Source organism: Sus scrofa, chromosome X, assembly GCF_000003025.6.
Source record: "Sus scrofa isolate TJ Tabasco breed Duroc chromosome X, Sscrofa11.1, whole genome shotgun sequence".
Classification (NCBI taxonomy): domain Eukaryota; kingdom Metazoa; phylum Chordata; class Mammalia; order Artiodactyla; family Suidae; genus Sus; species Sus scrofa.
In genome coordinates, this window is record NC_010461.5 from 11294529 (window position 1) to 11309360 (window position 14832).

Sequence of the window (14832 nt, forward strand, 5' to 3'; positions counted from 1 at the left end):
CACTCGAATCCAGGAAGCACAACGAGTACCACATAAAATAAACCCAAGGAGGAATACACCAAGACACATATGAATCAAACTGACCAAAATGAAAGACAAAGAGAAAATCTTGAAAGCAGCTAGGGAAAAGAAACGAGTAACATACAAGGGAACCCCGATAAGGTTATCAGCAGATTTTTCAGCAGCAACTCTGCAGGCCAGAAGGGAGTGGCATGATATACTTAACATGATGAAGGGAAAAAACCTCCAACCAAGATGACTTTACCCAGCAAGGCTCTCATTCAGATTTGAAGGAGAAATCAAAACCTTCACAGAAAAGCAAAAGCCAAGAGAATTCAGCAACATTAAACCAGCCTTACAACAAATCCTAAAGGAACTTCTCTAGGCAGAAAAGAAAAGGCCACAATAGGAAACAAAAATACCACAAATGACAAGGCTCACCAGTAAAGGTATATATAAAGATACGAAATCATCCACGTGCAATTATACCACCAAAATCGGAAATCATGAGAAAAGGTGGGTACAAATGCAGGACACTGGAGATGTACTTGCAATTAAGAGAACAACTTAAAACAATCGCATATACATATAGACTCTTATTATATCAAAACTTCTGAATAACTGCAAACCAAAAATCTACAATTGATACACAAACATGGAATCTCTGGAGAAGAAATATGTCTCCTAGTAAATAAGTGCATACTCCACCATGAAGGGGGTCATTTGACATCATTCTTGGAATGCTGAAGTCTTCTTAGATCTGATTCTGGTTTCCTCTCCATCAAAGAATTTATGATAATTACAATTAAATAATGCCACTGTACAATTAAATAATACAGTTCTACAATTGTATTATTAATAACCATTTCTCTCCATGGTACAATGTAAGGTCTATAATGTCTTGTTTATCACATTACCTAGAATGGTGTAATGCCTATATTGAAGAATCAAGACGATGTAACAAATTGTGAGGACATATTTATATAGTTACACTGTTTTTTAACCAATTTATGCATTTTGCATTTTACTTATTTTCAGAGGGTGTATTGTTTTTGTTATTCTTACCAGTTAAGTTATTCTTTTTATTATGCTGTATAAAATATTTAATGGTATATAAGGCTTTCTTATTTATAAATTTTAGTTGCATAATATAACAATTTTAATATAATGCTAATTGTTAAAGAAAAACTGAAATGTAATAGATAATACTAAATAGTAAAGATGAAAGCCATACAAAATGGGATAAAGTATAGAATAAATTTCCTATTTGTCTCAGCATATTTTCCATTCCACTTCTCCAGAAGGAGTCACTAATCTGTTTCTTAAGATCCATGATATAATAACCTGTGTGAATGTAACTGTATTTAAATGTATGTATTTTAGTCTGTAAAAAAAATTAAAAATAAATAAGTAAATAAATAAATAAATAAAAATAATGAAATAATTAACTTATGGCAAAAAAAAGATTCAAACTCAGTCTTTCTGCATAATCCATGCTCTTAGTCACATAATATTGCTTCTTCAATATAAAGAAATTAACTTGATGTGGAAGCAACCTAAATGTCCATCAACAAAGGAATGAATACAGAAGGTGTATGTAGCACACATATACAATGGACTACTACTCAGAAAGACTGAAATATTGCCACCGGCACCAACATGGACCTAGAAATTACCATACTAAGTCAAGTCAGACAGAGAAAGACAAATATTATCTATCACTTATTTGTAGACTCTAATAAAAAATGATATAACTTAATAAACAGAAACAAACTCACAGATTTCAAAATTGAACTTGTGGTTACCAAAGGGGAAACTGTGGAAACCAGGGAGGGAGAGATAAACTGGGGGCATGGGACAGGCATATATACACACTACTATGTAAAGCATAGATAACTGGCAAGGACCTGCTGTATAATACAGGAAAATCTATTCAACATTCTGTAATAACCTATATGGAAAAAAATAATGGATATATATATACTATATATAAAATGATATATATACGTTTATATAATTGATGCATATATATCACTGATTCACTTTGCTATATGCTTGAAACTAATACAACATTGTAAGTCAACTATATGCCAATAAAATTTTAAATCATTAGCTTGATGGATATACATTTATATATAATTGTATGTGTATAATTATCATGACAGATAAAATACATATTTCCATTTATTTGGGGTAGATTTTATCATGTCATTTAAAATTACTAATTTCCTTATCCAATTCTCCTACTAGCCTCTGAGACTTTCAAGGGCACTATCTATATTAGTCTCCTTGGGATGCTGTAAAAAATTATCATAAACTGAGTGGCTTAACAGAAATGTATTCTCTCACAATTCTGGAGCCCAGAAACATAAAGATGTCAACAGGGCCATGTTTCCTCTGAGGCTCTAGGGAAGAATCCTTCCTTGCCTCCTGGCTTCTGGTGGTTAATGGGAATCCTTGGCATTCCTTCACTTGTAGCTGTATCACTCCAGTTTCTGCCTCCATCATCACATGGCCATCTTCCCTCTGTCTGACATTTCATTAAGCATAACATCCTCTATATCCATGGATGTTGCTGCAAATGGTAGAATTTCATTCTTTTAGATAGCTGATTATACACATATTCCACTATACACATTTACACACACACACACATCTTCTTTATCTATTCCTCTGTCAATGGACACTTGGGTTGCTTCTATATCTTGGTTTTTTGTTTGCTTATTTGTTTTTTGCTTTTTAGGGCTGCACCCGTAGCATGTGGAAGTTCCCAGGCTAGGGGTGGAAGCAGAGCTACAGCTGCCAGCCTATGCTACAGCCACAGCAACATAGGATCTGAGATGTGTCTTTGACCTACACCACAGCTCACAGCAACACCGGATCCTTAACCTACTGAGCAAGGCCAGGGATCAAACCCGCATCCTCATGGATAATTGTCGGGTTCATAACCCAATGAGCCACAATAGGAATGCCTTATATCTTGGCTATTGTAAATAGTGCTGCTATAGATATGAGGTGTGTGAATCTTTTTGTATTAATGTCTTCATTTTTCCAGATATATACACAGGAGAGGAACTGCTGGATCATCTGGTAGTTTTACTTTTAGTTTTCTGAGGAACTTCTGTACCATTTTCTACAGTGGCTGCACCAACTTACATTCCCACCAACAGTGTATAAAAGTTCCCTTTTCTCCACATTCCCATCAATATGTTATTTTTCGGTCACAGACATTCTGACAGGTATGAGGTAATGTCTCATTATGGTTATAATTTGCATTTCTCTGATGATTAGCAATGGTGAGCACATTTAATGTACCTGTTAGCTATGTGTAAGTCTTCTTTGGAAAAATGTCCATTCAGGTCTTCTGCCCATTTTTTGATTGGGTTACTTGGGTTGGTTTTTTAATATTGAGTTGTATGAGCTGTTTATATATTTTGGATATAAACACGTTATTGGTCATATAATTTGCAGATATTTTTCTCCCATTCAGTAAGCTGTCTTCTTGTTTTATCAATGGTTTCTGTTGCCATGCAAAAGCTTTTAAGTTTAATTAGGTCCCATTTGTTGATTTTTGCTTTTATTTCTTTAGCCTTAGGAGACAGATACAAAAAAGTATTTCTATGATTTATGTCAAAGAGTGTTCTGCCTAGGAGTTTTATTTTCTAGTCTTACATTTAGGTCTTTATTCCACTCTGAGTTTTTTGTTTTTGTTTTTTTGCCTTTTTAGGGCTGCACCCACGGCATATGGAGGTTCCCAGGCTAGGGGTCAAATTGGAGCTGTAGCCATTGGCCTACGTCACAGCCACAGCAATACCAGATCTGAGTCTCATCTGTGACCTACACCACAGCTCCTGCATCCTCATGGATACCAGTCAGATTTATTTCCACTGAGCCACAAGAGAAACTCCCTCGGAGTTTATATAAGATATGATGAAATGTTCTAGCATCATTCTTTTACATGTAGCTATCCAGTTTTCCACTGGGAAATCACTTATTAAAAAGACTATGTTTTCTCCATTGTATATGCTTGCCTCCTTTGTCATAGATTAACTGACTATAGGTTTGTGGGTTTATTTCTGGGCTCTCTATTCTGTTCCATTGATCCATGTGTCTGTTTTTGTGCCAGTGCTATACTGTTTTGATTACTGTAGTTTTATAGTATAATCTGAAGTGAGAGAGGGTAATATCACAGTTTTGCTCTTTTTTTTTTTTAATCAAGATCGCTTTGGTAATTTGGGGTCTTTTGTGGTTCCATATACATTTTAGGATTATTGCTTCTAATTCTGTAAAAAATGTCATGAGTATTTTGACTTGCATTAAATCTTAGATTGCTTTGTGTAGTATGGCCATGCCACTTTAACAATACTAATTCTTCTATTTCAACAGCATAGGAATGTCTTTCCATTTCTTTGTATCAAATTCAATTTCTTTCATCAATGTTTTCAGGGTATAGGTCAGTATGAGCTCAACTATATCTGCAAAGATCCAATTTCCAAAGAAGGTCACAATTTGAGGTTCTGAGTGGACATGAATTTGGAGGGAACTCTACTCAACCCAGTATAGGCACCAAGTGTGTTTAATTTTTACCGTCTTCTAAGCACCTAGCCCAATATAAGGTACATACAGATTCAGCCACATATAGCTTAGTGGCTTTGTGTGAAGGTGCTCTAAGTAAGAATACCTGGGATCAAATCTTAGCACTGCCTTTACTAGCTATGAACCCTTGAGTAAAGGTTCCAAACTTTCCATGCACTGGAGTCCTAATGGTAAATAGTACTTATTTCACAGAGTTCTGATGAGATTTAAATTTGTCAATTCTTATCAAGTCCTTAGGACAATCATTAGCCTGAAACAAGTGTTTAACCAATAGTATTAGCATTATTTTAGACAAAAAAAAAACCACAACTAATCTTTGTTAAATAAAATAATGAAATCAAGTAGTGTCAGAAAGCACTGAAAACAGCTTACATTCAAGCTGTTGATATTATAAAACATTTTCACATCAGCCCTTTTTCAGTGCATAGGCTTTTTAGAGCATCAGTGAACATTCAATTTAGAAGAGAGAAGGGCTGTAGGAGCAAAGAAGGTGAAAAGGAAAAGCTTGCTTTTCCTTCTCCCTCAGGGAAAAAATTTCAAAAGAGCCATGGAGAAGAAGCATTATTTCTAAGAGACCAATGCTAGGAAGATGGAATTGCTTTCTTGAAAGAATGAAGAAGATTAATACCTGGAGGGTCTAAAATGTAATTATGGTATTGATCTCAGGAAAGCCTTGAATGTATCTGTTGATTTTTGTTTTTGTTTTTTTTTTGCTATCCAGTATCATTAAAATGGGCTCACATGTGTCTGCAGACTGCAAATATCTGAACATCACATCACACATCAAGAGAGGCAAAAAAATTCCTGTTAATGGATCCTGGGAGGTATTAAAGTGACATTCAATACAGGTGCTCCCATTTGTTCCTTCTTACCAGGAATTTTCTTAAAGGCTTTGGCAATGGATTTAACAAGGTTTTAATAAAGTGGCAAGGCCACACCAGGCTGCAAATCAACCTGAAGTTACTGTGTCCTGGCTCCATCCAGCCTGTGGGTTGACTGCAGGGCTGAGAGAACACTCAACTTCAGATTAAAAATGAATTAAAGCTGACTTCCATCTTTCCACTCTAGTCCCACTGAGAAGACTGTTTTTTGATTCCAGTTATACCTCGTCAGCTTCTGTGCCTCCTAAGCTGTTCAGAATCCAGCAACAACAATCACCTTTCCCACTTGGTTTGACAAAAACAACTCAAAGTTATCCTGGGTGCCTGGTTGCCATTAAACCCAATAAAACCCTTAAGACTAATGACTGAAGGCTCTAGATTTTTAAGAAACCATCTTAACTAATTATGAGTATATTAGGGGTACCTGGGGCAGTTCATGGGCATGTTGGAGATGTACTTGAGGCCTTTGGGGGATCAGATTCTATGGTTATATTTTTACTAAATCATTTAAACCCCTGAATGTTCCACATTCTCTTTCATAGAGAAACTCTGCCAGCTGCAGATAGTTTAAAATGGTTGGATCTTTTTCTGAAATGGGAATGACAAATGAGGCTGGAGAGAAAAGCAGATATGAAAAATATAAAGTCACCTGCCTGGTTAAGGATCTTGGGATTTCTCTTGTAAGTAATGGTATGGCATTATAAGGTTTTAAGTAGGGGAGGAACAAGATCAATCTTGCATTTCAGAACATAATTTTGGCTGCAGAGTATAAAGGAAATCAGACAAAGATGAAAAGGGCTGATAGCTAAAGTTTTGAAATTAAATATTCTTGTTGTAACTTGACAAGATCCAGCTGCTGCTGAACATAACTAAGCAAAGGAGAAAAACTTCTAATCTGGACAAAGCCAAAAGCAAACTGGACCCTATAAATGTGGATAAAAAATTTTACCAGTTAAAATTCATCAAAATTCACCATGCTATCATGTGAAAATTCAGCAACATTCCACTTCCGGTACAATCGAGACTTGAACACAGTACGCAAAATAATAAGGTATTATCACTCTGTGGTTAAGAACACGGGGTTCAGTACCAGGTAGGACTGGGTTCAAGTCTCAAATGTGTCACTTTCTGTTCCTTTTTGTTCCTGTTTCTTTGAGGTGTTGCTTCATTTCTCACATGCTCAGTTGCCCCATCTACAATGGCAATAATGATAGCAACACCTGATTTGCAACACCATTGTGAGATTCTAGCACCTAAAGTGTTAGAACCTATATAATAGAGGGTTTATGGGGAGGTTTTTGTCTCCCAAACTCTTTACACGTGGAGGGAGCTCCCTAGTATATTTCTTCTGGCCTCTCTCAGCCCTTCCCTAGAAAGGAAAAGTGAGTGAATCTGATTATGAAGTTTGAAAGTGGTTTCCTGCCCCCTCCTCTCTCCTTTTTCTTGGGGGATGGCCAATCTTCCAGAATGACATGTTGTGCTCTGGTCTTGCCATATGCTTTCAACATAATGGAAATGTTTTCCATAAAGGAAATGTTTTCAACATTTCCCTTCAGGGAAAGCCCACGGTTCTCCAGCACGATGTATGACTCAACAGATAACTCTGAATAATTCTACAGAGCAGAATTTTAAGCCTGCTCGCCCACAGATGTAAATCACATTTTCCAACATCAGCACTATTTTCAATACAAATGACACAGGTATACCACACAGAATGTATCTTTGGTTAATGTTTTCTTAGGAAAATATCTTTCGGTTTTTAATATGCAAATTTTATCTGAGAACTTTCCAGGGGAATTAGGGTTGAATTTAAAAAATTACGTTTGTGCCTTAACAAATCAATACGACTTCTTTGTAACAAAAGATCATGTGGGAAACATCTCAAGCTTCACTCCTAATACAATTGGCATTTAGAATAAATCAAGTTTGGATGGATCAGAAGCATGCAGAGATGGTCTGAAGTTCTCCAGAATGTCAGCAGAGGAAATTTGTGGCTAGGATGTTGCTGGCACTAAGAAAGACATGTCTGTAGACAAAGAAACTGCTTGTTAACAACCATATTAATTATTTGGTGCCAAGGAAGCAATGTCTTAATCACTTTACCTCATATGACAGTTTGTTCTGTACATATGGGCATATCAAAATGTTTTAGTTGGTTGGGGATTTGGGTTGATTTATAATACACAGCACTTTTTCCCATTTAAAATAATTAGAAAAGGGCTCCTTTAGAACTTTTGTGCAGAACATCTAATTTCATTACCAGAAAACCAGTATTAAGCAAGAGATGTCTGCATTTGGGCCTCCCATCTGCCTCACTTATCTGTCTGACTTTTCAGTTAGTTCACAACTCAATGGGAAAAGCAGATGGCTTTTTGCTGGTCTCACTAATAAACAGAATATGGCAAAAGTGACAGGATGTCACTTCTTGGATCAGGTTACAAAAGACTGGGATTTCTGTTTTGTCCTCCCTGGTTCTTATTGCTTGGTTGCTCTGAAGAAGCAGGCTGCCATGTTTTGAACTGTCCTATGTGGCAAGGAACTGAGGGAGTCCTCTAGCCAACACCCAGCAAGAAACTGAGGCCCTTTTGATCTCTGAGGCCTATGAGAAACTGAATCCTGCCAATAGTCATATGAATGAGCCTGGAAACAAATCCTCCACCAGTCGAGCCTTCAGTAGATTGCAGTCCTAACCAACACCTTGATTTCACCCTTGTAAGAGACTTTGAACCAGGGCACCCAGCTATGCTCTGCACAGATTCCTCACCCACAGAAACTGGACAATAATAAATGTTAGTTGTATTAAGCTGCTAAGTTCTAGGACAATGTGTTGTGGAGCAATAAACAACTAATACATTCAGCAAATGTATGATGAAGAAAGAATACATACATGATGTAATGTTTTCCCAAAGAGCCCAACTGATTTGGATCCTTAGGAAGTTACTGCTAGGAAATGTACCAAGACCTTCTGAATCTACTCTGGTGTTTATGGAAAACTAAGGAAGGCATTCACCCCAAACCTGACTGGATCCCATCAGTGTAAATCAAGCCTAGATGGAGAGAATTTCTGTCTGGAAAGGAACTTTGAGGTCACTGGCCAAATGCCCCTATATTATAGCCATGGAAACAGGCTCAGAAGAGCTAAGTAATTTGCCCAGGGTCACAGGGTCCATTGAAGTGGCAGGCTAGATCCGGGACTTCTGGTTCCCTCTCTGGGGCTCTGCTGCAGCACCTCATGGCAGTGTTTAGAGGACATGAATGTCAGAAGGGCTGGGGAAACCCCACCTACAGAAAGTAAGGCTCAAGCAGGTCTGGGAAGAATGGGTAGGATTAGGGAAGGCGTTAAATACAAGGGGCACATGACAGAAAAACAGGGATGGGATTATACCTTATGAGAATCAAAAGCTCCATCATTTGGCCAATTATCTTGAATCTCAGAAGAAAGGTAAGGATGGAGAGGCCTTGCAAAGAAATGGTACCTGCAAGGAGGAAAAGTCAGCAGAGAAATAAAGGACAAATCTTGGTGGACAGGCAAACCAAGGAAGGAATATTTGCATGAGACTCTATGGCTGGCAGCCGCAGTGAACGTGGAAGTAAGAAAAATGGGTGGGTGAGGTGGATGAAGTTCTGTCAAAAGGCAAAACTTCCAGTTATAAGTTAAATAAGTACTAGAGATGGAATGTACAACATGATAAAGATAATGAATGCTGCTGTATATAATATATGAAAGTTGTTAAGAGAGTAAATCCTGAGAGTTTCCATCACAAGGAAAAGGTTTTTTCTATTTCTTTAATTTTGTACCTATACATATGACATTATGGATGTTCATCAAACTTACGGCGGTGATCAGTTCATGATGTATGTAAGTCATGCCAAGCTGTACACCTTAAATTTCTGCAGTGCTATATGTCAATTACATCTCAATAAAACTGGGAAGAAAAAAGAAAAATGGCTGGGCAGGAAGAGATTGTGAGCATCAGAATTTGGGAATCTTGCTAGTTTCACAGTCTTGAGATAGAAGGAAAGAGGAAGGGATTACACCTGTAGACAGAGGGCTTAGGTCTAGGCTTAGAACATGCCAAAACCCTTACCTGGACCTTGTGGCAATTATGTCATCATTATATGACCGTATGAGCTTCCAGATATGGTTATGTAGTGATTCATCTATGCTGCTATACAACACAGACCTGTGACAGGCCACTAAGACTTTAGGAACTAATAGGTAAAATTAGCCCACAAGAAACCAATTTCAAAGACATTATTAAGAAACTGATTTCTAATTCTTCAGACCCATACTGAAGAATCTTAAATGTAAGAGCCCATCCTAATGAGGTTTGGTGGACTCTGCAATGGTTCTTTGACTCCCGACACAGACAGTGGGACATCAGAGAGGAGCCAAAAGGACAGTGGTCTGGAGCCACAAGTCTGGTTTCTAGTTCAGCATGATTGAACCTCTTTGTGCTTCATTTTCTTCAACTGCCCACTGGAGATAACAAAAGCCGCCTGTCCTATGTCACAAAGCTTCTGTTAGAGCTGAAGTTTGAAAAGCATAAAAGAGTTGTACAAATGCTTGGTTATATATAAAAAAAAGGTTCCACTAAATTTTCCATTGTTGCCATGAAAAGGCCTTTTTTTCATTCTGTAATGGTTTTCTTCACAAAGAACAAAGAGGTTCAAAGGCTAAATTACATTAAATTACATCACATTGTCACAGCACACGCAATAAATAATGGGGCTTAAGATGATTCACAAGGATAATCAGATCAAGGCCCTGCAAGAGCAGAGCATTTACTCCCTATGATTCTGGCCAATAAGAAGAGGCAGGGAATTAAGTCTGCAGGGTTTCAGCCACGGAAGAAGTACCAGAATCCAAATGATGGAAGCAGGAGGAGATGGTGGGATGAGCCTAGAGATTTCCCATGTGTATTACACTTAAGGTAACAATAGCTTCTGTAACAGATAAGGCCCCAAATCTCAGCAGTTTAACACAACAGAAATTTATCATTCTTCACTCCTGTGAGGTTCAAATGGGCATTTCTTTCTGATCGGCAGGTAGCTTTCCTCTCTTCCAAACTGTAATTTGGGACTCCGGCTCCCTAGATGGCTTCGGCATCATCATGGACTTAAAGGCCCGTATTGAATTCTCTGTGTCTATCTAGTGTACAAAAAAAGATCGAGAGGAGTTCCCTTGTGGTGCAGTGAGTTAAAGATATGGCACTGCCATTGCAGCATCTCGGATTGCTGCTGAGGTGCAGGTTAGATCCCTGGCCTGGTAACTTCCCCATGCTGCAGGTGCAGGAAAAAAAAAAAGAAGAAGAAGAAGAAAAGAAAAAGATAGGTAGAAGAAGGACACTTATTTTTAACTATTTATGCTTGGAGATGACACACATCACCATCGCACACATTCCTGTACTAAGAACTTCTCATGTGGTCCTACAAGCTGAATAGGAAATGCAGTTCCTGGTTTCCCAGCAACAACGCATCACTACAATGGGGAGCTCAAATTTGGGGGGAACTGATAGCATCTCTGCCTCACCTGGGAACAAAGAGAACACCAATCTCTACCATTTTGCATCCTTTGCTTTTTCCAGCATTTCTAGGCAATACACACACACACACACACACACACACACACACACACACACACACAAAAGGCCTTTGTAACTAGAAATGTTACCAATAAAATAAATGAATAAATGGCATTGCTTGGAAATCCACTGCCATTTACTTTTTTTTTTTTTTTTTTTTTTTTTTTGGCTTTTTAGGGCCACATCCGTGGCATATGGAATTTCCCATGCTAGGGGTCCAATCAAAGCTACAGCTGCCGGCCTATACCACAGCAACAGCAACCCCAGATCCAAGCTACATCTGCGACCTACACAACTAATGGTGAGGCAGAATAATAACGCAGGTAAGTCAGTGTAGGAGAATGGGTTTGATGCATTTCTTGATATGGATATTGATTAACATTTGTGGCTTAAGGGCTCCAGGGAGTGACATCCCCACAAGCCTTGTTTACTCTAGGGAGTGTGCCTACGACCAGATGGACATTAATCCCTAACCCCCTGTGAACTCAGTCTACGGGAAGAAAAGAGCAAAGAAACCATAAGACTTACAGGACATTTCCACCCCTAAGACCCTATGGGACAAGGACTGATATAGGTAATTGAGCAAGGCCAAGAAGAGAAAACCACATCTTTCTGGACTCCACGTTGGTGCCCCCCCCCCATCTTTAAGAGATAAAAATCCCTATAGGACAACAGAGAAGGGGAGCTCTTCTCCCCCTTCCAGCAATCCTGGGAGCTATGTGCTTTCCTTTAATAAAGACTTTGTTTGCTTGCTGCCTGTGTGTTCGTAGAGTTCATTATTCAACTGCCGTGAACAAGAACCTGGATTCTGGTATCGTCTTTCCAACATCAATGGCAATGCCAGATCCTTAACCCACTGAGCGAGGCCAGGGATCGAACCCACAACCGCATGGCTCCTAGTCAGATTGTTTCCACTGCACCACAATAGGAACTCCTTAAATCATATGGAAACAGTCTGAAGCTGATGGGAGGGAATCATTTAAAAACAAAACAGGCTTTGAAGTCAAGGTAGAATGGGTTCTAATCTCTGCTCCAGTCCAAACAATAAGCGACCTTGCACAATTTATTTAATCCTTCTAAATCTCAGTGTCTTTAGCAGCAGCGTAAGTTGAACAATAAGATCCTGAGAGGATTCTCTGAAGACTGACTGAGATGGCCTGGCCAGTGCTTGGGCCATAACAGGCATTTGCAAAATAATGCCCTCACAGCATCTATTGGAGCTAAGCACATATCTCCTAAGGCCCAGCGGTTTCACTCCCACATACGCACCCAACACAAACACAAGCTTACCAAAAGGCAAGTACCAGCACATTCAGAGCAGCACTGTCCGTAATAGCTAAAACACAAAAATAGTACCTATGCCCACCAAAACCAGAATGGACACATAAACTGTGGTAGATCTTACATGCAACATGACCCAGCAATGAGAATGAACGACTATGTGCACCAATGTGGGCGAATCTCACACCTGCTGAGCAAAGGATACAAGAGAACACCTACTGTGTGATTCCATGTGCATAAAGTTCCAGACAAAAGTAACATGCAAAATTAATTAACCGAGGGTTGGTTACTGTTGGAGGGAACTACTGAATGGGAATAGAGTGAGAACAGCTTGTGGGATGCAGGTACTGTTCTCTTTCGGAATGGGAGTGGCGGGCTGCTTACAAAGTGCATTTCAGTTTGTGAAAATTCCTGAAGCTGAATTTTAAAAGTTTTTTAAAAATAGCGTCCTTCCCCTGAGAGACTCCCAAAGTGCTTAAATATTGCTCACGAGTGCCACCAGCCTTTGAAAGGGGGTAAGAACTAAAAAGGAGCAGGAGAAGAGAGATGAGAAAGCCAGCCACAAAGTGGGAGGAGAAAGAGTGAGAGTGCATAATCAGGCTTCGGGGTACCAAGAGCCAGAGACATCTACCACTTTTCTAAAAAATGCCATTTTGTGTTATGTGTCCCGAATCGCTGACAATAACAAAAGGGTCCAGGACTTTTCCACAGTGACACTGGCATTCTTATTTGGGCTAAGTTTTAATGTTGCTAAAAATACATGTCTTCCCTATGGGCAATCCACTGCATGTCTTCCAGATTATAATGTATATTTCTGTTCCATATGCCACCCTGTCATTTCTGTCATTGTGATTCTTCTCTCCTGTGTCATTTTGGGGAGCTAAGGTTATATGCATGTGTGTACATTCAGGGGGAGGGGAGCATGTTGATCCTTACTAACCCCAGGCCTTGTGATCTATGTCACTTACCCTGATCACCAATGAAGGCTTCTGACATCATGATCGTGCAAATACCATTCTCTGCTAATATCATCCCAGAGAGCCTGGCTTCTACAGGGAAAAGCAGGTCATAACTCAAGCCTACGCCTACTATCCTTATACATATTTAATGAGGCATCCGCTACAACCATAAATATATGGTTTGTGTAGTTCTCACACCATAACAAGGGGTCACTAGGATTACACTAGAAGTCACTCATCAACCCATTTGGTCTCATTTTATAAGTACTGTATAAATGTTAGCATCACTAGGAACCTGAAGAGATCACCTTTCCATGTCATCTAGCAAGAAAGCTGAGGCCAAGAGAGTGGAATAACTTGCTTTAAAACATAAAGATGGGGAGTTCCCTCGTGGCGCAGTGGTTAACGAACCCGATTAGGAACCATGAGGTTGCGGGTTCAATCCCTGGCCTTGCTCAGTGGGCCGACGATCCGGCGTTGCCGTGAGCTGTGGTGTAGGTTGCAGACGCGGCTCGGTTCCCATGTTGCTGTGGCTCTGGCGTAGGCCGGCGGCTACAGCTCCGGTTGGACCCCTTGCCTGGAAATCTCCATATGCCGTAGGAGTGGTCCTAGAAAAGACAAGAAAAATAAGTAAATAAAAATAAAAATAAAACATAAAGATGGCTGTGACAGAACCAAGGCAAAAATCCAGATTTTCTGCTCCCTATCCAGCATCCTTTTCACTGCTCCATACCCTTAGAGGGCTTCTGTTTATCTCCACACGTCTTGGGCACAAAATGAGCATGATTCTAGCATACACCATTTCCCATTTCAATCCTAAGCCCCTAGATCCCATGTCTACATAAATAAGCATCTTGGCTTTTGCCTAAAACAAATGTATTGAGATAGAGATAATGTTATTTGGGAGTTTCTGAAGAAAGTTATATCAGTTCATTTTTTTGGCTCCTCAATTGCTGAGTTTTTTCTTTTCACTTTTTTTGAAATATTTTTAAACTTAAAGATACAAGAATGGTATAAAGAACCTCTATATAACGTTACTCAGACTGATTAATTTTTAACATTTGCCACAGCTGCACTATAATTCTCTCTTCCTCCCACCTTCCTCCCCCTCCTGCTGTCCCTCCTCCCCTCTCTCCCTGCCCATCCCTTTCTCCCTCCTCCTCCCCTCTCTCTCACACACAATTATTATTATTTATTCTTTGAGAGAGCATATTATTATTGCTGGTTTTCTCTGAGAGTAGGGTGCCTAAATTATTTCACTTAACTTCAGTGTGTATTTCCTAAGCGCAAAGATATTTTCTTACATAATCACAATAACCAATAAGAAAACTAATATTGTCACGATACTGTCATCTATTCTACGGCCCATATTCCAATTCTTTCAATTTTCCTGCCAATGTCTTTTAGAGCATGTCCTCCACCCAGTCCAAGACCTAAGCCAGTATATGCCATATTACACTTGATTCTCATGCCTCTTTAGGTTCCTCCATTCAGGAACAGTTCTTTTGTCTTTCTTTTCTTTCACGATAT